A 22,211-nucleotide genomic window follows, 5' to 3' on the forward strand; every position below is an offset into this window, starting at 1 on the left:
CCTCTGAAAGTAAGTCATGTCATTCGTTTTCATCTGACATCGTGACATCAGTGATACATGAAAGTTGCCTGTCATTGTTACATGACAGTAGGTTGTCGTTAGACAAAACTGCATGAAGTGTGAACTGGAGCTTTCTTGGATCCACAAAAAATTTGTGTTTTTTGGAGAATGTGGGCATCGATCCCACTACCTCTCACATGCTATGTAAGCACTCTACCATTTGAGCTAATTCCCGAGCTTTTATGATTTGCCACAAGGAGCAACCAAGAGGGTCCAGTCTTGTCAGGCTATGCTGTTGGTGGACTTGCTCGTTTACGCGCCAGCACTGGCCGAGGCTCTGTGCATCCTAAAAATGTTGCTCCTTTCCAAGCGGCCGGATAGCTCAGTTGGTTAGAGTGTGGTGCTAATAACGCCAAGGTCGTGGGTTCGATCCCCGTACTGGCCATGAGGTACATTTTAAGTTGTTGTTTTTCTTTACCCTCTGCATTGGCTTCAAGGAAACTTCCCACAGCTTTGTTTGTGGGCATCAATTGTGTGTGCTACGCTGCTCCTCTGATCGTAAGTCATGTCATTCGTTTTCATCTGACATTGTGACATCAGTGTTACATGAAAGTTGCTTGTCATTGTTACATGACAGTAGGTTGTCGTTGAACAAAACTGCATGAAGTATGAACTGGAGCTTTCTTGGATCCACAAAAAAATTGTGTTTTTTGGAGAATGTGGGTATCAATCCCACTACCTCTCGCATGCTAAGCAAGCACTCTACCATTTGAGCTAATTCCCAAGCCTGTATGATTTGCCACAAGGAGCAACCAAGAGGGTCCAGTCTTGTCAGGCTATGCTGTTGGTGGACTTGCTCGTTTACGCGCCAGCACTGGCCGAGCCTCTGTGCATCCTAAAAATGTTGCTCCTTCATAAAGCGGCTGGTTAGATTAGTTGGTTAGAGCGTGGTGCTAATAACGCTAAGGTCGTGGGTTCGATCCCAGTACTGGCCATGAGGTACATTTTAAGCTGTTGTTTTTCTTTACCCTCTGCATTGGCTTCAAGGAAACTTCCCACAGCTTTGTTTGTGGGCATCAATTGTGTGTGCTACGCTGCTCCTCTGAAAGTAAGTCATGTCATTCGTTTTCATCTGACATTGTGACATCAGTGTTACATGAAAGTTGCTTGTCATTGTTACATGACAGTAGGTTGTCGTTAGACAAAACTGCATGAAGTGTGAACTGGAGCTTTCTTGGATGCACAAAAAAAAATGTTTTTTGGAGAATGGGTTCATAGATCCCACTACCTCTCGCATGCTAAGCAAGCGCTCTACCATTTGAGCTAATTCCCCAGCCTGTATGATTTGCCACAAGGAGCAACCAAGAGGGTCCAGTCTTGTCAGGCTATGCTGTTGGTGGACTTGCTCGTTTACGCGCCAGCACTGGCCGAGCCTCTGTGCATCCTAAAAATGTTGCTCCTTTGCAAGCGGCCGGTTAGCTCAGTTGGTTAGAGCGTGGTGCTAATACCGCTAAGGTCGTGGGTTCGATCCCCGTGCTGGCCATGAGGTACATTTTAAGTTGTTGTTTTTCTTTACCTTCTGCATTGGCTTCAAGAAAACTTCCCACAGCTTTGTTTGTGGGCATCAATTGTGTGTGCTACGCTGCTCCTCTGAAAGTAAGTCATGTCATTCGTTTTCATCTGACATCGTGACATCAGTGATACATGAAAGTTGCCTGTCATTGTTACATGACAGTAGGTTGTCGTTAGACAAAACTGCATGAAGTGTGAACTGGAGCTTTCTTGGATCCACAAAAAATTTGTGTTTTTTGGAGAATGTGGGCATCGATCCCACTACCTCTCGCATGCTAAGCAAGCACTCTACCAATTGAGCTAATTCCCCAGCCTGTATGATTTGCAACAAGGAGCAACCAAGAGGGTCCAGTCTTGTCAGGCTATGCTGTTGGTGGACTTGCTCGTTTACGCGCCAGCACTGGCCGAGGCTCTGTGCATCCTAAAAATGTTGTTCCTTTACAAGCGGCCGGTTAGCTCCGTTGGTTAGAGCATGGTGCTAATAACGCCAAGGTCGTGGGTTCAATACCCGTACTGGCCATGAGGTACATTTTAAGTTGTTGTTTTTCTTTACCCTCTGCATTGGCTTCAAGGAAACTTCCCACAGCTTTGTTTGTGTGCATCAATTGTGTGTGCTACGCTGCTCCTCTGATAGTAAGTCATGTCATTCGTTTTCATCTGACATTGTGACATCACTGTTACATGAAAGTTGCCTGTCATTGTTACATGACAGTAGGTTGTCGTTGAACAAAACTGCATGAAGTATGAACTGGAGCTTTCTTGGATCCACAAAAAAATTGTTTTTTTGGAGAATGTGGGCATCAATCCCACTACCTCTCGCATGCTAAGCAAGCACTCTACCATTTGAGCTAATTCCCCAGCCTGTATGATTTGCCACAAGGAGCAACCAAGAGGGTCCAGTCTTGTCAGGCTATGCTGTTGGTGGACTTGCTCGTTTACGCGCCAGCACTGGCCGAGCCTCTGTGCATCCTAAAAATGTTGCTCCTTCATAAAGCGGCTGGTTAGATTAGTTGGTTAGAGCGTGGTGCTAATAACGCTAAGGTCGTGGGTTCGATCCCAGTACTGGCCATGAGGTACATTTTAAGCTGTTGTTTTTCTTTACCCTCTGCATTGGCTTCAAGGAAACTTCCCACAGCTTTGTTTGTGGGCATCAATTGTGTGTGCTACGCTGCTCCTCTGAAAGTAAGTCATGTCATTCGTTTTCATCTGACATTGTGACATCAGTGTTACATGAAAGTTGCTTGTCATTGTTACATGACAGTAGGTTGTCGTTAGACAAAACTGCATGAAGTGTGAACTGGAGCTTTCTTGGATGCACAAAAAAAAATGTTTTTTGGAGAATGGGTTCATAGATCCCACTACCTCTCGCATGCTAAGCAAGCGCTCTACCATTTGAGCTAATTCCCCAGCCTGTATGATTTGCCACAAGGAGCAACCAAGAGGGTCCAGTCTTGTCAGGCTATGCTGTTGGTGGACTTGCTCGTTTACGCGCCAGCACTGGCCGAGGCTCTGTGCATCCTAAAAATGTTGTTCCTTTACAAGCGGCCGGTTAGCTCCGTTGGTTAGAGCATGGTGCTAATAACGCCAAGGTCGTGGGTTCAATACCCGTACTGGCCATGAGGTACATTTTAAGTTGTTGTTTTTCTTTACCCTCTGCATTGGCTTCAAGGAAACTTCCCACAGCTTTGTTTGTGGGCATCAATTGTGTGTGCTACGCTGCTCCTCTGATAGTAAGTCATGTCATTCGTTTTCATCTGACATTGTGACATCACTGTTACATGAAAGTTGCCTGTCATTGTTACATGACAGTAGGTTGTCGTTAGACAAAACTGCATGAAGTGTGAATTGGAGCTTTCTTGGATCCACAAAAAAATTGTGTTTTTTGGAGAATGTGGGCAGCGCTCCCACTACCTCTCGCATGCTAAGCAAGCACTCTACCATTTGAGCTAATTCCCCAGCCTGTATGATTTGCCACAAGGAGCAACCAAGAGGGTCCAGTCTTGTCAGGCTATGCTGTTGGTGGACTTGCTCGTTTACGCGCCAGCACTGGCCGAGCCTCTGTGCATCCTAAAAATGTTGCTCCTTCACAAGCGGCTGGTAAGATTAGTTTGTTAGAGCGTGGTGCTAATAACGCTAAGGTTGTGGGTTCGATCCCCGTACTGGCCATGAGGTACATTTTAAGCTGTTGTTTTTCTTTACCCTCTGCATTGGCTTCAAGGAAACTTCCCACAGCTTTGTTTGTGGGCATCAATTGTGTGTGCTACGCTGCTCCTCTGAAAGTAAGTCATGTCATTCGTTTTCATCTGACATTGTGACATCAGTGTTACATGAAAGTTGCTTGTCATTGTTACATGACAGTAGGATGTCGTTAGACAAAAATGCATGAAGTGTGAACTGGAGCTTTCTTGGATGCACAAAAAAAAATAGTTTTTTTGGAGAATGTGGGCATCGATCCCACTACCTCTCGCATGCTAAGCAAGCACTCTACCATTTGAGCTAATTACCCAGCTTTTATGATTTGCCACAAGGAGCAACCAAGAGGGTCCAGTCTTGTCAGGCTATGCTGTTGGTGGACTTGCTCGTTTACGCGCCAGCACTGGCCGAGGCTCTGTGCATCCTAAAAATATTGCTCCTTTTCAAGCGGCCGGTTAGCTCAGTTGGTTAGAGCGTGGTGCTAATAACGCCAAGGTCGTCGGTTCGATACCCGTACTGGCAATGATGTACATTTTAAGTTGTTGTTTTTCTTTACTCTCTGCATTGGCTTCAAGAAAACTTCCCACACCTTTGTTTGTGGGCATCAATTGTGTGTGCTACGCTGCTCCTCTGAAAGTAAGTCATGTCATTCGTTTTCATCTGACATTGTGACATCAGTGTTACATGAAAGTTGCTTGTCATTGTTACATGACAGTAGGTTGTAGTTAGACAAAACTGCATGAAGTGTGAACTGGAGCTTTCTTGGATGCACAAAAAAATTGTGTTTTTTGGAGAATGTGGGCATCGATCCCACTAACTCTCGCATGCCAAGCAAGCACTCTACCATATGAGCTAATTCCCCAGCCTGTATGTTTTGCCACAAGGAGCAACCAAGAGGGTCCAGTCTTGTCAGGCTATGCTGTTGGTGGACTTGCTCGTTTACGCGCCAGCACTGGCCGAGGCTCTGTGCATCCTAAAAATGTTGCTCATTTACAAGCGGCCGGTTAGCTCCGTTGGTTAGAGCATGGTGCTAATAACGCCAAGGTCGTGGGTTCGATACACGTACTGGCCATGCGGTAAATTTTAAGTTGTTGTTTTTCTTTACCCTCTGCATTGGCTTCAAGGAAACTTCCCACATCTTTCTTTGTGGGCATCAATTGTGTGTGCTACGCTGCTCCTCTGATAGTAAGTCATGTCATTCGTTTTCATCTGACATTGTGACATCAGTGTTACATGAAAGTTGCTTGTCATTGTTACATGACAGTAGGTTGTACTTAGACAAAACTGCATGAAGTGTGAACTGGAGCTTTCTTGGATGCACAAAAAAAAATTGTTTTTTGGAGAATGTGGGCATCGATCCCACTACCTCTCGCATGCTAAGCAAGCACTCTACCATTTGAGCTAATTCCCCAGCCTTTGTGATTTGCCACAAGGAGCAACCAAGATGGTCCAGTCTTGTCAGGCTATGCTGTTGGTGGACTTGCTCGTTTACGCGCCAGCACTGGCCGAGGCTCTGTGCATCCTAAAAATGTTGCTCCTTTACAAGCTGCCGGTTAGCTCCTTTGGTTAGAGCATGGTGCTAATAACGCCAAGGTCGTGGGTTCGATACCCGTACTGGCCATGCGATACATTTTAAGTTGTTGTTTTTCTTTACCCTCTGCATTGGCTTCAAGGAAACTTCCCACAGCTTTGTTTGTGGGCATCAATTGTGTGTGCTATGCTGCTCCTCTGATAGTAAGTCATGTCATTCGTTTTCATCTGACATTGTGACATCAGTGTTACATGAAAGTTGCTTGTCATTGTTACATGACAGTAGGTTGTAGTTAGACAAAACTGCATGAAGTGTGAACTGGAGCTTTCTTGGATGCACAAAAAAAAATTGTTTTTTGGAGAATGTGGGCAGCGCTCCCACTACCTCTCGCATGCTAAGCAAGCACTCTACCATTTGAGCTAATTCCCCAGCCTGTATGATTTGCCACAAGGAGCAACCAAGAGGGTCCAGTCTTGTCAGGCTATGCTGTTGGTGGACTTGCTCGTTTACGCGCCAGCACTGGCCGAGCCTCTGTGCATCCTAAAAATGTTGCTCCTTCACAAGCGGCTGGTAAGATTAGTTTGTTAGAGCGTGGTGCTAATAACGCTAAGGTTGTGGGTTCGATCCCCGTACTGGCCATGAGGTACATTTTAAGCTGTTGTTTTTCTTTACCCTCTGCATTGGCTTCAAGGAAACTTCCCACAGCTTTGTTTGTGGGCATCAATTGTGTGTGCTACGCTGCTCCTCTGAAAGTAAGTCATGTCATTCGTTTTCATCTGACATTGTGACATCAGTGTTACATGAAAGTTGCTTGTCATTGTTACATGACAGTAGGATGTCGTTAGACAAAAATGCATGAAGTGTGAACTGGAGCTTTCTTGGATGCACAAAAAAAAATAGTTTTTTTGGAGAATGTGGGCATCGATCCCACTAACTCTCGCATGCCAAGCAAGCACTCTACCATATGAGCTAATTCCCCAGCGTGTATGTTTTGCCACAAGGAGCAACCAAGAGGGTCCAGTCTTGTCAGGCTATGCTGTTGGTGGACTTGCTCGTTTACGCACCAGCACTGGCCGAGGCTCTGTGCATCCTAAAAATGTTGCTCATTTACAAGCGGCCGGTTAGCTCCGTTGGTTAGAGCATGGTGCTAATAACGCCAAGGTCGTGGTTTCGATACACGTACTGGCCATGCGGTAAATTTTAAGTTGTTGTTTTTCTTTACCCTCTGCATTGGCTTCAAGGAAACTTCCCACATCTTTCTTTGTGGGCATCAATTGTGTGTGCTACGCTGCTCCTCTGATAGTAAGTCATGTCATTCGTTTTCATCTGACATTGTGACATCAGTGTTACATGAAAGTTGCTTGTCATTGTTACATGACAGTAGGTTGTACTTAGACAAAACTGCATGAAGTGTGAACTGGAGCTTTCTTGGATGCACAAAAAAAAAATGTTTTTTGGAGAATGTGGGCATCGATCCCACTACCTCTCGCATGCTAAGCAAGCACTCTACCATTTGAGCTAATTCCCCAGCCTTTGTGATTTGCCACAAGGAGCAACCAAGATGGTCCAGTCTTGTCAGGCTATGCTGTTGGTGGACTTGCTCGTTTACGCGCCAGCACTGGCCGAGGCTCTGTGCATCCTAAAAATGTTGCTCCTTTACAAGCTGCCGGTTAGCTCCTTTGGTTAGAGCATGGTGCTAATAACGCCAAGGTCGTGGGTTCGATACCCGTACTGGCCATGCGATACATTTTAAGTTGTTGTTTTTCTTTACCCTCTGCATTGGCTTCAAGGAAACTTCCCACAGCTTTGTTTGTGGGCATCAATTGTGTGTGCTATGCTGCTCCTCTGATAGTAAGTCATGTCATTCGTTTTCATCTGACATTGTGACATCAGTGTTACATGAAAGTTGCTTGTCATTGTTACATGACAGTAGGTTGTAGTTAGACAAAACTGCATGAAGTGTGAACTGGAGCTTTCTTGGATGCACAAAAAAAAATTGTTTTTTGGAGAATGTGGGCATCGATCCCACTACCTCTCGCATGCTATGTAAGCACTCTACCATTTGAGCTAATTCCCGAGTCTTTATGATTTGCCACAAGGAGCAACCAAGATGGTCCAGTCTTGTCAGGCTATGCTGTTGGTGGACTTGCTCGTTTACGCGCCAGCACTGGCCGAGGCTCTGTGCATCCTAAAAATGTTACTCCTTTCCAAGCGGCCGGATAGCTCAGTTGGTTAGAGTGTGGTGCTAATAACGCCAAGGTCGTGGGTTCGATCCCCGTACTGGCCATGAGGTACATTTTAAGTTGTTGTTTTTCTTTACCCTCTGCATTGGCTTCAAGGAAACTTCCCACAGCTTTGTTTGTGGGCATCAATTGTGTGTGCTACGCTGCTCCTCTGATAGTAAGTCATGTCATTCGTTTTCATCTGACATTGTGACATCACTGTTACATGAAAGTTGCCTGTCATTGTTACATGACAGTAGGTTGTCGTTGAACAAAACTGCATGAAGTATGAACTGGAGCTTTCTTGGATCCACAAAAAAATTGTTTTTTTGGAGAATGTGGGCATCAATCCCACTACCTCTCGCATGCTAAGCAAGCACTCTACCATTTGAGCTAATTCCCCAGCCTGTATGATTTGCCACAAGGAGCAACCAAGAGGGTCCAGTCTTGTCAGGCTATGCTGTTGGTGGACTTGCTCGTTTACGCGCCAGCACTGGCCGAGCCTCTGTGCATCCTAAAAATGTTGCTCCTTCATAAAGCGGCTGGTTAGATTAGTTGGTTAGAGCGTGGTGCTAATAACGCTAAGGTCGTGGGTTCGATCCCAGTACTGGCCATGAGGTACATTTTAAGCTGTTGTTTTTCTTTACCCTCTGCATTGGCTTCAAGGAAACTTCCCACAGCTTTGTTTGTGGGCATCAATTGTGTGTGCTACGCTGCTCCTCTGAAAGTAAGTCATGTCATTCGTTTTCATCTGACATTGTGACATCAGTGTTACATGAAAGTTGCTTGTCATTGTTACATGACAGTAGGTTGTCGTTAGACAAAACTGCATGAAGTGTGAACTGGAGCTTTCTTGGATGCACAAAAAAAAATGTTTTTTGGAGAATGGGTTCATAGATCCCACTACCTCTCGCATGCTAAGCAAGCGCTCTACCATTTGAGCTAATTCCCCAGCCTGTATGATTTGCCACAAGGAGCAACCAAGAGGGTCCAGTCTTGTCAGGCTATGCTGTTGGTGGACTTGCTCGTTTACGCGCCAGCACTGGCCGAGCCTCTGTGCATCCTAAAAATGTTGCTCCTTTGCAAGCGGCCGGTTAGCTCAGTTGGTTAGAGCGTGGTGCTAATACCGCTAAGGTCGTGGGTTCGATCCCCGTGCTGGCCATGAGGTACATTTTAAGTTGTTGTTTTTCTTTACCTTCTGCATTGGCTTCAAGAAAACTTCCCACAGCTTTGTTTGTGGGCATCAATTGTGTGTGCTACGCTGCTCCTCTGAAAGTAAGTCATGTCATTCGTTTTCATCTGACATCGTGACATCAGTGATACATGAAAGTTGCCTGTCATTGTTACATGACAGTAGGTTGTCGTTAGACAAAACTGCATGAAGTGTGAACTGGAGCTTTCTTGGATCCACAAAAAATTTGTGTTTTTTGGAGAATGTGGGCATCGATCCCACTACCTCTCGCATGCTAAGCAAGCACTCTACCAATTGAGCTAATTCCCCAGCCTGTATGATTTGCAACAAGGAGCAACCAAGAGGGTCCAGTCTTGTCAGGCTATGCTGTTGGTGGACTTGCTCGTTTACGCGCCAGCACTGGCCGAGGCTCTGTGCATCCTAAAAATGTTGTTCCTTTACAAGCGGCCGGTTAGCTCCGTTGGTTAGAGCATGGTGCTAATAACGCCAAGGTCGTGGGTTCAATACCCGTACTGGCCATGAGGTACATTTTAAGTTGTTGTTTTTCTTTACCCTCTGCATTGGCTTCAAGGAAACTTCCCACAGCTTTGTTTGTGGGCATCAATTGTGTGTGCTACGCTGCTCCTCTGATAGTAAGTCATGTCATTCGTTTTCATCTGACATTGTGACATCACTGTTACATGAAAGTTGCCTGTCATTGTTACATGACAGTAGGTTGTCGTTAGACAAAACTGCATGAAGTGTGAATTGGAGCTTTCTTGGATCCACAAAAAAATTGTGTTTTTTGGAGAATGTGGGCAGCGCTCCCACTACCTCTCGCATGCTAAGCAAGCACTCTACCATTTGAGCTAATTCCCCAGCCTGTATGATTTGCCACAAGGAGCAACCAAGAGGGTCCAGTCTTGTCAGGCTATGCTGTTGGTGGACTTGCTCGTTTACGCGCCAGCACTGGCCGAGCCTCTGTGCATCCTAAAAATGTTGCTCCTTCACAAGCGGCTGGTAAGATTAGTTTGTTAGAGCGTGCTGCTAATAACGCTAAGGTTGTGGGTTCGATCCCCGTACTGGCCATGAGGTACATTTTAAGCTGTTGTTTTTCTTTACCCTCTGCATTGGCTTCAAGGAAACTTCCCACAGCTTTGTTTGTGGGCATCAATTGTGTGTGCTACGCTGCTCCTCTGAAAGTAAGTCATGTCATTCGTTTTCATCTGACATTGTGACATCAGTGTTACATGAAAGTTGCTTGTCATTGTTACATGACAGTAGGATGTCGTTAGACAAAAATGCATGAAGTGTGAACTGGAGCTTTCTTGGATGCACAAAAAAAAATAGTTTTTTTGGAGAATGTGGGCATCGATCCCACTACCTCTCGCATGCTAAGCAAGCACTCTACCATTTGAGCTAATTACCCAGCTTTTATGATTTGCCACAAGGAGCAACCAAGAGGGTCCAGTCTTGTCAGGCTATGCTGTTGGTGGACTTGCTCGTTTACGCGCCAGCACTGGCCGAGGCTCTGTGCATCCTAAAAATATTGCTCCTTTTCAAGCGGCCGGTTAGCTCAGTTGGTTAGAGCGTGGTGCTAATAACGCCAAGGTCGTCGGTTCGATACCCGTACTGGCAATGATGTACATTTTAAGTTGTTGTTTTTCTTTACTCTCTGCATTGGCTTCAAGAAAACTTCCCACACCTTTGTTTGTGGGCATCAATTGTGTGTGCTACGCTGCTCCTCTGAAAGTAAGTCATGTCATTCGTTTTCATCTGACATTGTGACATCAGTGTTACATGAAAGTTGCTTGTCATTGTTACATGACAGTAGGTTGTAGTTAGACAAAACTGCATGAAGTGTGAACTGGAGCTTTCTTGGATGCACAAAAAAATTGTGTTTTTTGGAGAATGTGGGCATCGATCCCACTAACTCTCGCATGCCAAGCAAGCACTCTACCATATGAGCTAATTCCCCAGCCTGTATGTTTTGCCACAAGGAGCAACCAAGAGGGTCCAGTCTTGTCAGGCTATGCTGTTGGTGGACTTGCTCGTTTACGCGCCAGCACTGGCCGAGGCTCTGTGCATCCTAAAAATGTTGCTCATTTACAAGCGGCCGGTTAGCTCCGTTGGTTAGAGCATGGTGCTAATAACGCCAAGGTCGTAGGTTCGATACACGTACTGGCCATGCGGTAAATTTTAAGTTGTTGTTTTTCTTTACCCTCTGCATTGGCTTCAAGGAAACTTCCCACATCTTTCTTTGTGGGCATCAATTGTGTGTGCTACGCTGCTCCTCTGATAGTAAGTCATGTCATTCGTTTTCATCTGACATTGTGACATCAGTGTTACATGAAAGTTGCTTGTCATTGTTACATGACAGTAGGTTGTACTTAGACAAAACTGCATGAAGTGTGAACTGGAGCTTTCTTGGATGCACAAAAAAAAATTGTTTTTTGGAGAATGTGGGCATCGATCCCACTACCTCTCGCATGCTAAGCAAGCACTCTACCATTTGAGCTAATTCCCCAGCCTTTGTGATTTGCCACAAGGAGCAACCAAGATGGTCCAGTCTTGTCAGGCTATGCTGTTGGTGGACTTGCTCGTTTACGCGCCAGCACTGGCCGAGGCTCTGTGCATCCTAAAAATGTTGCTCCTTTACAAGCTGCCGGTTAGCTCCTTTGGTTAGAGCATGGTGCTAATAACGCCAAGGTCGTGGGTTCGATACCCGTACTGGCCATGCGATACATTTTAAGTTGTTGTTTTTCTTTACCCTCTGCATTGGCTTCAAGGAAACTTCCCACAGCTTTGTTTGTGGGCATCAATTGTGTGTGCTATGCTGCTCCTCTGATAGTAAGTCATGTCATTCGTTTTCATCTGACATTGTGACATCAGTGTTACATGAAAGTTGCTTGTCATTGTTACATGACAGTAGGTTGTAGTTAGACAAAACTGCATGAAGTGTGAACTGGAGCTTTCTTGGATGCACAAAAAAAAATTGTTTTTTGGAGAATGTGGGCAGCGCTCCCACTACCTCTCGCATGCTAAGCAAGCACTCTACCATTTGAGCTAATTCCCCAGCCTGTATGATTTGCCACAAGGAGCAACCAAGAGGGTCCAGTCTTGTCAGGCTATGCTGTTGGTGGACTTGCTCGTTTACGCGCCAGCACTGGCCGAGCCTCTGTGCATCCTAAAAATGTTGCTCCTTCACAAGCGGCTGGTAAGATTAGTTTGTTAGAGCGTGGTGCTAATAACGCTAAGGTTGTGGGTTCGATCCCCGTACTGGCCATGAGGTACATTTTAAGCTGTTGTTTTTCTTTACCCTCTGCATTGGCTTCAAGGAAACTTCCCACAGCTTTGTTTGTGGGCATCAATTGTGTGTGCTACGCTGCTCCTCTGAAAGTAAGTCATGTCATTCGTTTTCATCTGACATTGTGACATCAGTGTTACATGAAAGTTGCTTGTCATTGTTACATGACAGTAGGATGTCGTTAGACAAAAATGCATGAAGTGTGAACTGGAGCTTTCTTGGATGCACAAAAAAAAATAGTTTTTTTGGAGAATGTGGGCATCGATCCCACTAACTCTCGCATGCCAAGCAAGCACTCTACCATATGAGCTAATTCCCCAGCGTGTATGTTTTGCCACAAGGAGCAACCAAGAGGGTCCAGTCTTGTCAGGCTATGCTGTTGGTGGACTTGCTCGTTTACGCACCAGCACTGGCCGAGGCTCTGTGCATCCTAAAAATGTTGCTCATTTACAAGCGGCCGGTTAGCTCCGTTGGTTAGAGCATGGTGCTAATAACGCCAAGGTCGTGGGTTCGATACACGTACTGGCCATGCGGTAAATTTTAAGTTGTTGTTTTTCTTTACCCTCTGCATTGGCTTCAAGGAAACTTCCCACATCTTTCTTTGTGGGCATCAATTGTGTGTGCTACGCTGCTCCTCTGATAGTAAGTCATGTCATTCGTTTTCATCTGACATTGTGACATCAGTGTTACATGAAAGTTGCTTGTCATTGTTACATGACAGTAGGTTGTACTTAGACAAAACTGCATGAAGTGTGAACTGGAGCTTTCTTGGATGCACAAAAAAAAAATGTTTTTTGGAGAATGTGGGCATCGATCCCACTACCTCTCGCATGCTAAGCAAGCACTCTACCATTTGAGCTAATTCCCCAGCCTTTGTGATTTGCCACAAGGAGCAACCAAGATGGTCCAGTCTTGTCAGGCTATGCTGTTGGTGGACTTGCTCGTTTACGCGCCAGCACTGGCCGAGGCTCTGTGCATCCTAAAAATGTTGCTCCTTTACAAGCTGCCGGTTAGCTCCTTTGGTTAGAGCATGGTGCTAATAAAGCCAAGGTCGTGGGTTCGATACCCGTACTGGCCATGCGATACATTTTAAGTTGTTGTTTTTCTTTACCCTCTGCATTGGCTTCAAGGAAACTTCCCACAGCTTTGTTTGTGGGCATCAATTGTGTGTGCTATGCTGCTCCTCTGATAGTAAGTCATGTCATTCGTTTTCATCTGACATTGTGACATCAGTGTTACATGAAAGTTGCTTGTCATTGTTACATGACAGTAGGTTGTAGTTAGACAAAACTGCATGAAGTGTGAACTGGAGCTTTCTTGGATGCACAAAAAAAAAATGTTTTTTGGAGAATGTGGGCATCGATCCCACTACCTCTCGCATGCTATGTAAGCACTCTACCATTTGAGCTAATTCCCGAGTCTTTATGATTTGCCACAAGGAGCAACCAAGATGGTCCAGTCTTGTCAGGCTATGCTGTTGGTGGACTTGCTCGTTTACGCGCCAGCACTGGCCGAGGCTCTGTGCATCCTAAAAATGTTGCTCCTTTCCAAGCGGCCGGATAGCTCAGTTGGTTAGAGTGTGGTGCTAATAACGCCAAGGTCGTGGGTTCGATCCCCGTACTGGCCATGAGGTACATTTTAAGTTGTTGTTTTTCTTTACCCTCTGCATTGGCTTCAAGGAAACTTCCCACAGCTTTGTTTGTGGGCATCAATTGTGTGTGCTACGCTGCTCCTCTGAAAGTAAGTCATGTAATTCGTTTTCATCTGACATTGTGACATCAGTGTTACATGAAAGTTGCTTGTCATTGTTACATGACAGTAGGTTGTCGTTAGACAAAACTGCATGAAGTGTGAACTGGAGCTTTCTTGGATCCACAAAAAAATTGTGTTTTTTGGAGAATGTGGGCATCGATCCCACTACCTCTCGCATGCTAAGCAAGCACTTTACCATTTGAGCTAATTCACCAGCCTGTAAGATTTGCCACAAGGAGCAACCAAGAGGGTCCAGTCTTGTCAGGCTATGCTGATGGTGGACTTGCTCGTTTACGCGCCAGCACTGGCCGAGGCTCTGTGCATCCTAAAAATGTTGCTCCTTTACAAGCTGCCGGTTAGCTCCTTTGGTTAGAGGATGGTGCTAATATCGCCAAGGTCGTGGGTTCGATACCCGTACTGGTCATGCGATACATTTTAAGTTGTTGTTTTTCTTTACCCTCTGCATTGGCTTCAAGGAAACTTCCCACAGCTTTGTTTGTGGGCATCAATTGTGTGTGCTATGCTGCTCCTCTGATAGTAAGTCATGTCATTCGTTTTCATCTGACATTGTGACATCAGTGTTACATGAAAGTTGCTTGTCATTGTTACATGACAGTAGGTTGTAGTTAGACAAAACTGCATGAAGTGTGAACTGGAGCTTTCTTGGATGCACAAAAAAAAATTGTTTTTTGGAGAATGTGGGCATCGATCCCACTACCTCTCGCATGCTATGTAAGCACTCTACCATTTGAGCTAATTCCCGAGCCTTTATGATTTGCCACAAGGAGCAACCAAGATGGTCCAGTCTTGTCAGGCTATGCTGTTGGTGGACTTGCTCGTTTACGCGCCAGCACTGGCCGAGGCTCTGTGCATCCTAAAAATGTTGCTCCTTTCCAAGCGGCCGGATAGCTCAGTTGGTTAGAGTGTGGTGCTAATAACGCCAAGGTCGTGGGTTCGATCCCCGTACTGGCCATGAGGTACATTTTAAGTTGTTGTTTTTCTTTACCCTCTGCATTGGCTTCAAGGAAACTTCCCACAGCTTTGTTTGTGGGCATCAATTGTGTGTGCTACGCTGCTCCTCTGAAAGTAAGTCATGTAATTCTTTTTCATCTGACATTGTGACATCAGTGTTACATGAAAGTTGCTTGTCATTGTTACATGACAGTAGGTTGTCGTTAGACAAAACTGCATGAAGTGTGAACTGGAGCTTTCTTGGATCCACAAAAAAATTGTGTTTTTTGGAGAATGTGGGCATCGATCCCACTACCTCTCGCATGCTAAGCAAGCACTTTACCATTTGAGCTAATTCACCAGCCTGTATGATTTGCCACAAGGAGCAACCAAGAGGGTCCAGTCTTGTCAGGCTATGCTGATGGTGGACTTGCTCGTTTACGCGCCAGCACTGGCCGAGGCTCTGTGCATCCTAAAAATGTTGCTCCTTTACAAGCGGCCGGTTAGATCCGTTGGTTAGAGCATGGTGCTAATAATGCCAAGTTCGTGGGTTCGATACCCGTACTGGACATGAGGTACATTTTAAGTTGTTGTTTTTCTTTACCCTCTGCATTGGCTTCAAGGAAACTTCCCACAGCTTTGTTTGTGGGCATCAATTGTGTGTGCTTCGCTGCTCCTCTGATAGTAAGTCATGTCATTCGTTTTCATCTGACATTGTGACATCAGTGTTACATGAAAGTTGCTTGTCATTGTTACATGACAGTAGGTTGTAGTTAGACAAAACTGCATGAAATGTGAACTGGAGCTTTCTTGGATGCACAAAAAAAAATGTTTTTTGGAGAATGTGGGCATCGATCCCACTACCTCTCACATGCAAAGCAAGCACTCTACCATTTGAGCTAATTCCCCAGCCTTTATGATTTGCCACAAGGAGCAACCAAGAGGGTCCAGTCTTGTCAGGCTATGCTGTTGGTGGACTTGCTCGTTTACGCGCCAGCACTGGCCGAGGCTCTGTGCATCCTAAAAATGTTGCTCCTTTGCAAGCGGCCGGTTAGCTCAGTTGGTTAGAGTGTTGTGCTAATAACGCCAAGGTCGTGGGTTCGATCCCCGTACTGGCCATGAGGTACATTTTAAGTTGTTGTTTTTCTTTACCCTCTGCATTGGCTTCAAGGAAACTTCCCACAGCTTTGTTTGTGGGCATCAATTGTGTGTGCTACGCTGCTCCTCTGAAAGTAAGTCATGTAATTCGTTTTCATCTGACATTGTGACATCAGTGTTACATGAAAGTTGCTTGTCATTGTTACATGACAGTAGCTTGTCGTTAGACAAAACTGCATGAAGTGTGAACTGGAGCTTTCTTGGATCCACAAAAAAATTGTGTTTTTTGGAGAATGTGGGCATCGATCCCACTACCTCTCGCATGCTAAGCAAGCACTGTACCATTTGAGCTAATTCACCAGCCTGTATGATTTGCCACAAGGAGCAACCAAGAGGGTCCAGTCTTGTCAGGCTATGCTGATGGTGGACTTGCTCGTTTACGCGCCAGCACTGGCCGAGGCTCTGTGCATCCTAAAAATGTTGCTCCTTTACAAGCGGCCGGTTAGCTCCGTTGGTTAGAGCATGGTGTTAATAATGCCAAGTTCGTGGGTTCGATACCCGTACTGGACATGAGGTACATTTTAAGTTGTTGTTTTTCTTTACCCTCTGCATTGGCTTCAAGGAAACTTCCCACAGCTTTGTTTGTGGGCATCAATTGTGTGTGCTTCGCTGCTCCTCTGATAGTAAGTCATGTCATTCGTTTTCATCTGACATTGTGACATCAGTGTTACATGAAAGTTGCTTGTCATTGTTACATGACAGTAGGTTGTAGTTAGACAAAACTGCATGAAATGTGAACTGGAGCTTTCTTGGATGCACAAAAAAAAATGTTTTTTTGGAGAATGTGGGCATCGATCCCACTACCTCTCGCATGCAAAGCAAGCACTCTACCATTTGAGCTAATTCCCAAGCCTTTATGATTTGCCACAAGGAGCAACCAAGAGGGTCCAGTCTTGTCAGGCTATGCTGTTGGTGGACTTGCTCGTTTACGCGCCAGCACTGGCCTACGCTCTGTGCATCCTAAAAATGTTGATCCTTTACAAGCGGCCGGTTAGCTCCGTTGGTTAGAGCATGGTGCTAATAATGCCAAGGTCGTGGGTTCGATACCCGTACTGGCCATGAGGTACATTTTAAGTTGTTGTTTTTCTTTACCCTCTGCATTGGCTTCAAGGAAACTTCCCACAGCTTTGTTTGTGGGCATCAATTGTGTGTGCTAAGCTGCTCCTCTGATAGTAAGTCATGTCATTCGTTTTCATCTGACATTGTGACATCAGTGTTACATGAAAGTTGCTTGTCATTGTTACATGACAGTAGGTTGTCGTTAGACAAAACTGCATGAAGTGTGAACTGGAGCTTTCTTGGATGCACAAAAAAAAAATGTTTTTTGGAGAATGTGGGCATCGATCCCACTACCGCTCGCATGCTAAGCAAGCACTCTACCATTTGAGCTAATTCCCCAGGCTGTATGATTTGCCACAAGGAGCAACCAAGAGGGTCCAGTCTTGTCAGGCTATGCTGTTGGTGGACTTGCTCGTTTACGCGCCAGCACTGGCCGTGGCTCTGTGCATCCTAAAAATGTTGCTCCTTTACAAGCGGCCGGTTAGCTCCGTTGGTTAGAGCATGGTGCTAATAACGCCAAGGTCGTGGGTTCAATACCCGTACTGGCCATGAGGTACATTTTAAGTTGTTGTTTTTCTTTACCCTCTGCATTGGCTTCAAGGAAACTTCCCACAGCTTTGTTTGTGGGCATCAATTGTGTGTGCTACGCTGCTCCTCTGATAGTAAGTCATGTCATTCGTTTTCATCTGACATTGTGACATCAGTGTTACATGAAAGTTGCTTGTCATTGTTACATGACAGTAGGTTGTAGTTAGACAAAACTGCATGAAGTGTGAACTGGAGCTTTCTTGGATGCACAAAAAAAAAATGTTTTTTGGAGAATGTGGGCATCGATCGCACTACCTCTCGCATGCTAAGCAAGCACACTACCATTTGAGCTAAATCCCCAGCCTGTATGATTTGCCACAAGGAGCAACCAAGAGGGTCCAGTCTTGTCAGGCTATGCTGTTGGTGGACTTGCTCGTTTACGCGCCAGCACTGGCCGAGGCTCCGTGCATCCTAAAAATGTTGCTCCTTTACAAGCGGCCGGTTAGCACCGTTGGTTAGAGCATGGTGCTAATAATGCCAAGGTCGTGGGTTCGATACACGTACTGGACATGAGGTACATTTTAAGTTGTTGTTTTTCTTTACCCTCTGCATTGGCTTCAAGGAAACTTCCCACAGCTTTGTTTGTGGGCATCAATTGTGTGTGCTTCGCTGCTCCTCTGATAGTAAGTCATGTCATTCGTTTTCATCTGACATTGTGACATCAGTGTTACATGAAAGTTGCTTGTCATTGTTACATGACAGTAGGTTGTAGTTAGACAAAACTGCATGAAATGTGAACTGGAGCTTTCTTGGATGCACAAAAAAAAATGTTTTTTTGGAGAATGTGGGCATCGATCCCACTACCTCTCGCATGCTAAGCAAGCACTCTACCATTTGAGCTAATTCCCCAGCCTTTATGATTTGCCACAAGGAGCAACCAAGAGGGTCCAGTCTTGTCAGGCTATGCTGTTGGTGGACTTGCTCGTTTACGCGCCAGCACTGGCCTACGCTCTGTGCATCCTAAAAATGTTGATCCTTTACAAGCGGCCGGTTAGCTCCGTTGGTTAGAGCATGGTGCTAATAACGCCAAGGTCGTGGGTTCAATACCCGTTCTGGCCATGAGGTACATTTTAAGTTGTTGTTTTTCTTTACCCTCTGCATTGGCTTCAAGGAAACTTCCCACAGCTTTGTTTGTGGGCATCAATTGTGTGTGCTACGCTGCTCCTCTGATAGTAAGTCATGTCATTCGTTTTCATCTGACATTGTGACATCAGTGTTACATGAAAGTTGCTTGTCATTGTTACATGACAGTAGGTTGTAGTTAGACAAAACTGCATGAAGTGTGAACTGGAGCTTTCTTGGATGCACAAAAAAAAAATGTTTTTTGGAGAATGTGGGCATCGATCGCACTACCTCTCGCATGCTAAGCAAGCACGCTACCATTTGAGCTAATTCCCCAGTCTGTATGATTTGCCACAAGGAGCAACCAAGAGGGTCCAGTCTTGTCAGGCTATGCTGTTGGTGGACTTGCTCGTTTACGCGCCAGCACTGGCCGAGGCTCTGTGCATCCTAAAAATGTTGCTCCTTTACAAGCGGCCGGTTACCACGTTGGTTAGAGCATGGTGCTAATAACGCCAAGCTCGTGGGTTGGATCCCCGTACTGGCCATGAGGTTCATTTTAAGTTGTTGTTTTTCTTTACCCTCTGCATTGGCTTCAAGAAAACTTCCCACACCTTTGTTTGTGGGCATCAATTGTGTGTGCTACGCTGCTCCTCTGAAAGTAAGTCATGTCATTCGTTTTCATCTAACATTGTGACATCAGTGTTACATGAAAGTTGCTTGTCATTGTTACATGACAGTAGGTTGTCGTTAGACAAAACTGCATGAAATGTGAACTGGAGCTTTCTTGGATGCACAAAAAAAAATTGTTTTTTGGAGAATGTGGGCATCGATCCCACTACCTCTCGCATGCTAAGCAAGCACACTACCATTTGAGCTAAATCCCCAGCCTGTATGATTTGCCACAAGGAGCAACCAAGAGGGTCCAGTCTTGTCAGGCTATGCTGTTGGTGGACTTGCTCGTTTACGCGCCAGCACTGGCCGAGGCTCTGTGCATCCTAAAAATGTTGCTCCTTTACAAGCGGCCGGTTAGCTCCGTTGGTTAGAGCATGGTGCTAATAATGCCAAGGTCGTGGGTTCGATACACGTACTGGACATGAGGTACATTTTAAGTTGTTGTTTTTCTTTACCCTCTGCATTGGCTTCAAGGAAACTTCCCACAGCTTTGTTTGTGGGCATCAATTGTGTGTGCTTCGCTGCTCCTCTGATAGTAAGTCATGTCATTCGTTTTCATCTGACATTGTGACATCAGTGTTACATGAAAGTTGCTTGTCATTGTTACATGACAGTAGGTTGTAGTTAGACAAAACTGCATGAAATGTGAACTGGAGCTTTCTTGGATGCACAAAAAAAAATGTTTTTTTGGAGAATGTGGGCATCGATCCCACTACCTCTCGCATGCTAAGCAAGCACTCTACCATTTGAGCTAATTCCCCAGCCTTTATGATTTGCCACAAGGAGCAACCAAGACGGTCCAGTCTTGTCAGGCTATGCTGTTGGTGGACTTGCTCGTTTACGCGCCAGCACTGGCCTACGCTCTGTGCATCCTAAAAATGTTGATCCTTTACAAGCGGCCGGTTAGCTCCGTTGGTTAGAGCATGGTGCTAATAACGCCAAGGTCGTGGGTTCGATACCCGTACTGGCCATGACGTACATTTTAAGTTGTTGTTTTTCTTTACCCTCTGCATTGGCTTCAAGGAAACTTCCCACAGCTTTGTTTGTGGGCATCAATTGTGTGTGCTACGCTGCTCCTCTGATAGTAAGTCATGTCATTCGTTTTCATCTGACATTGTGACATCAGTGTTACATGAAAGTTGCTTGTCATTGTTACATGACAGTAGGTTGTAGTTAGACAAAACTGCATGAAGTGTGAACTGGAGCTTTCTTGGATGCACAAAAAAAAAATGTTTTTTGGAGAATGTGGGCATCGATCCCACTACCTCTCGCATGCTAAGCAAGCACTCTACCATTTGAGCTAATTCCCCAGCCTTTGTGATTTGCCACAAGGAGCAACCAAGATGGTCCAGTCTTGTCAGGCTATGCTGTTGGTGGACTTGCTCGTTTACGCGCCAGCACTGGCCGAGGCTCTGTGCATCCTAAAAATGTTGCTCCTTTACAAGCGGCCAGTTAGCTCCGTTGGTTAGAGCATGGTGCTAATAACGCCAAGGTCGTGGGTTCGATTCCCGTACTGGCCATGAGGTACATTTTAAGTTGTTGTTTTTCTTTACCCTCTGCATTGGCTTCAAGAAAACTTCCCACACCTTTGTTTGTGGGCATCAATTGTGTGTGCTACGCTGCTCCTCTGAAAGTAAGTCATGTCATTCGTTTTCATCTGACATTATGACATCAGTGTTACATGAAAGTTGCTTGTCATTGTTACATGACAGTAGGTTGTAGTTAGACAAAACTGCATGAAGTGTGAACTGGAGCTTTCTTGGATGCACAAAAAAAAATTGTTTTTTGGAGAATGTGGGCATCGATCCCACTACCTCTCGCATGCTAAGCAAGAACTCTACCATTTGAGCTAATTCCCCAGCCTGTAAGATTTGCCACAAGGAGCAACCAAGAGGGTCCAGTCTTGTCAGGCTATGCTGTTGGTGGACTTGCTCGTTTACGCGCCAGCACTGGCCGAGGCTCTGTGCATCCTAAAAATGTTGCTCCTTTACAAGCGGCCGGTTACCACGTTGGTTAGAGCATGGTGCTAATAACGCCAAGGTCGTGGGTTCGATACCCGTACTGGCCATGAGGTAATTTTAAGTTGTTATTTTTCTTTACCCTCTGCATTGGCTTCAAGAAAACTTCCCACACCTTTGTTTGTGGGCATCAATTGTGTGTGCTACGCTGCTCCTCTGAAAGTAAGTCATGTCATTCGTTTTCATCTGACATTGTGACATCAGTGTTACATGAAAGTTGCTTGTCATTGTTACATGACAGTAGGTTGTCGTTAGACAAAACTGCATGAAGTGTGAACTGGAGCTTTCTTGGATGCACAAAAAAAAAATGTTTTTTGGAGAATGTGGGCATCAATCCCACTACCTCTCGCATGCTAAGCAAGCACTCTACCATTTCAGCTAATTCCCCAGCCTTTATGATTTGCCACAAGGAGCAACCAAGATGGTCCAGTCTTGTCAGGCTATGCTGTTGGCGGACTTGCTCGTTTACGCGCCAGCACTGGCCGAGGCTCTGTGCATCCTAAAAATGTTGCTCCTTTGCAAGCGACCGGTTAGCTCAGTTGGTTAGAGCGTGGTGCTAATAACGCCAAGCTCGTGGGTTGGATCCCCGTACTGGCCATGAGGTACATTTTAAGTTGTTGTTTTTCTTTACCCTCTGCATTGGCTTCAAGAAAACTTCCCACACCTTTGTTTGTGGGCATCAATTGTGTGTGCTATGCTGCTCCTCTGAAAGTAAGTCATGTCATTCGTTTTCATCTAACATTGTGACATCAGTGTTACATGAAAGTTGCTTGTCATTGTTACATGACAGTAGGTTGTCGTTAGACAAAACTGCATGAAATGTGAACTGGAGCTTTCTTGGATGCACAAAAAAAAATTGTTTTTTGGAGAATGTGGGCATCGATCCCACTACCTCTCGCATGCTAAGCAAGCACACTACCATTTGAGCTAAATCCCCAGCCTGTATGATTTGCCA

General features: G+C 45.3%; 3 non-coding genes across 3 annotated transcripts; 1 reads left to right on the top strand and 2 right to left on the bottom strand.

Annotated features, from left to right (window-relative positions):
- Positions 1–1,809: 1,809 nt before the first annotated feature.
- Positions 1,810–1,882, bottom strand: trnaa-agc (transfer RNA alanine (anticodon AGC)). Its single transcript has one exon. It is a non-coding gene; the product is annotated as a tRNA-Ala (tRNA).
- A 7,064-nt stretch (positions 1,883–8,946) lies between these two features.
- Positions 8,947–9,019, bottom strand: trnaa-agc (transfer RNA alanine (anticodon AGC)). Its single transcript has one exon. It is a non-coding gene; the product is annotated as a tRNA-Ala (tRNA).
- Positions 9,020–15,744: 6,725 nt separating this feature from the next.
- Positions 15,745–15,818, top strand: trnai-aau (transfer RNA isoleucine (anticodon AAU)). The gene has a single exon. It is a non-coding gene; the product is annotated as a tRNA-Ile (tRNA).
- Positions 15,819–22,211: the final 6,393 nt, after the last annotated feature.

This window comes from Salvelinus fontinalis, chromosome 22, assembly GCF_029448725.1.
Source record: "Salvelinus fontinalis isolate EN_2023a chromosome 22, ASM2944872v1, whole genome shotgun sequence".
Taxonomy (NCBI): Eukaryota; Metazoa; Chordata; class Actinopteri; order Salmoniformes; family Salmonidae; genus Salvelinus; species Salvelinus fontinalis.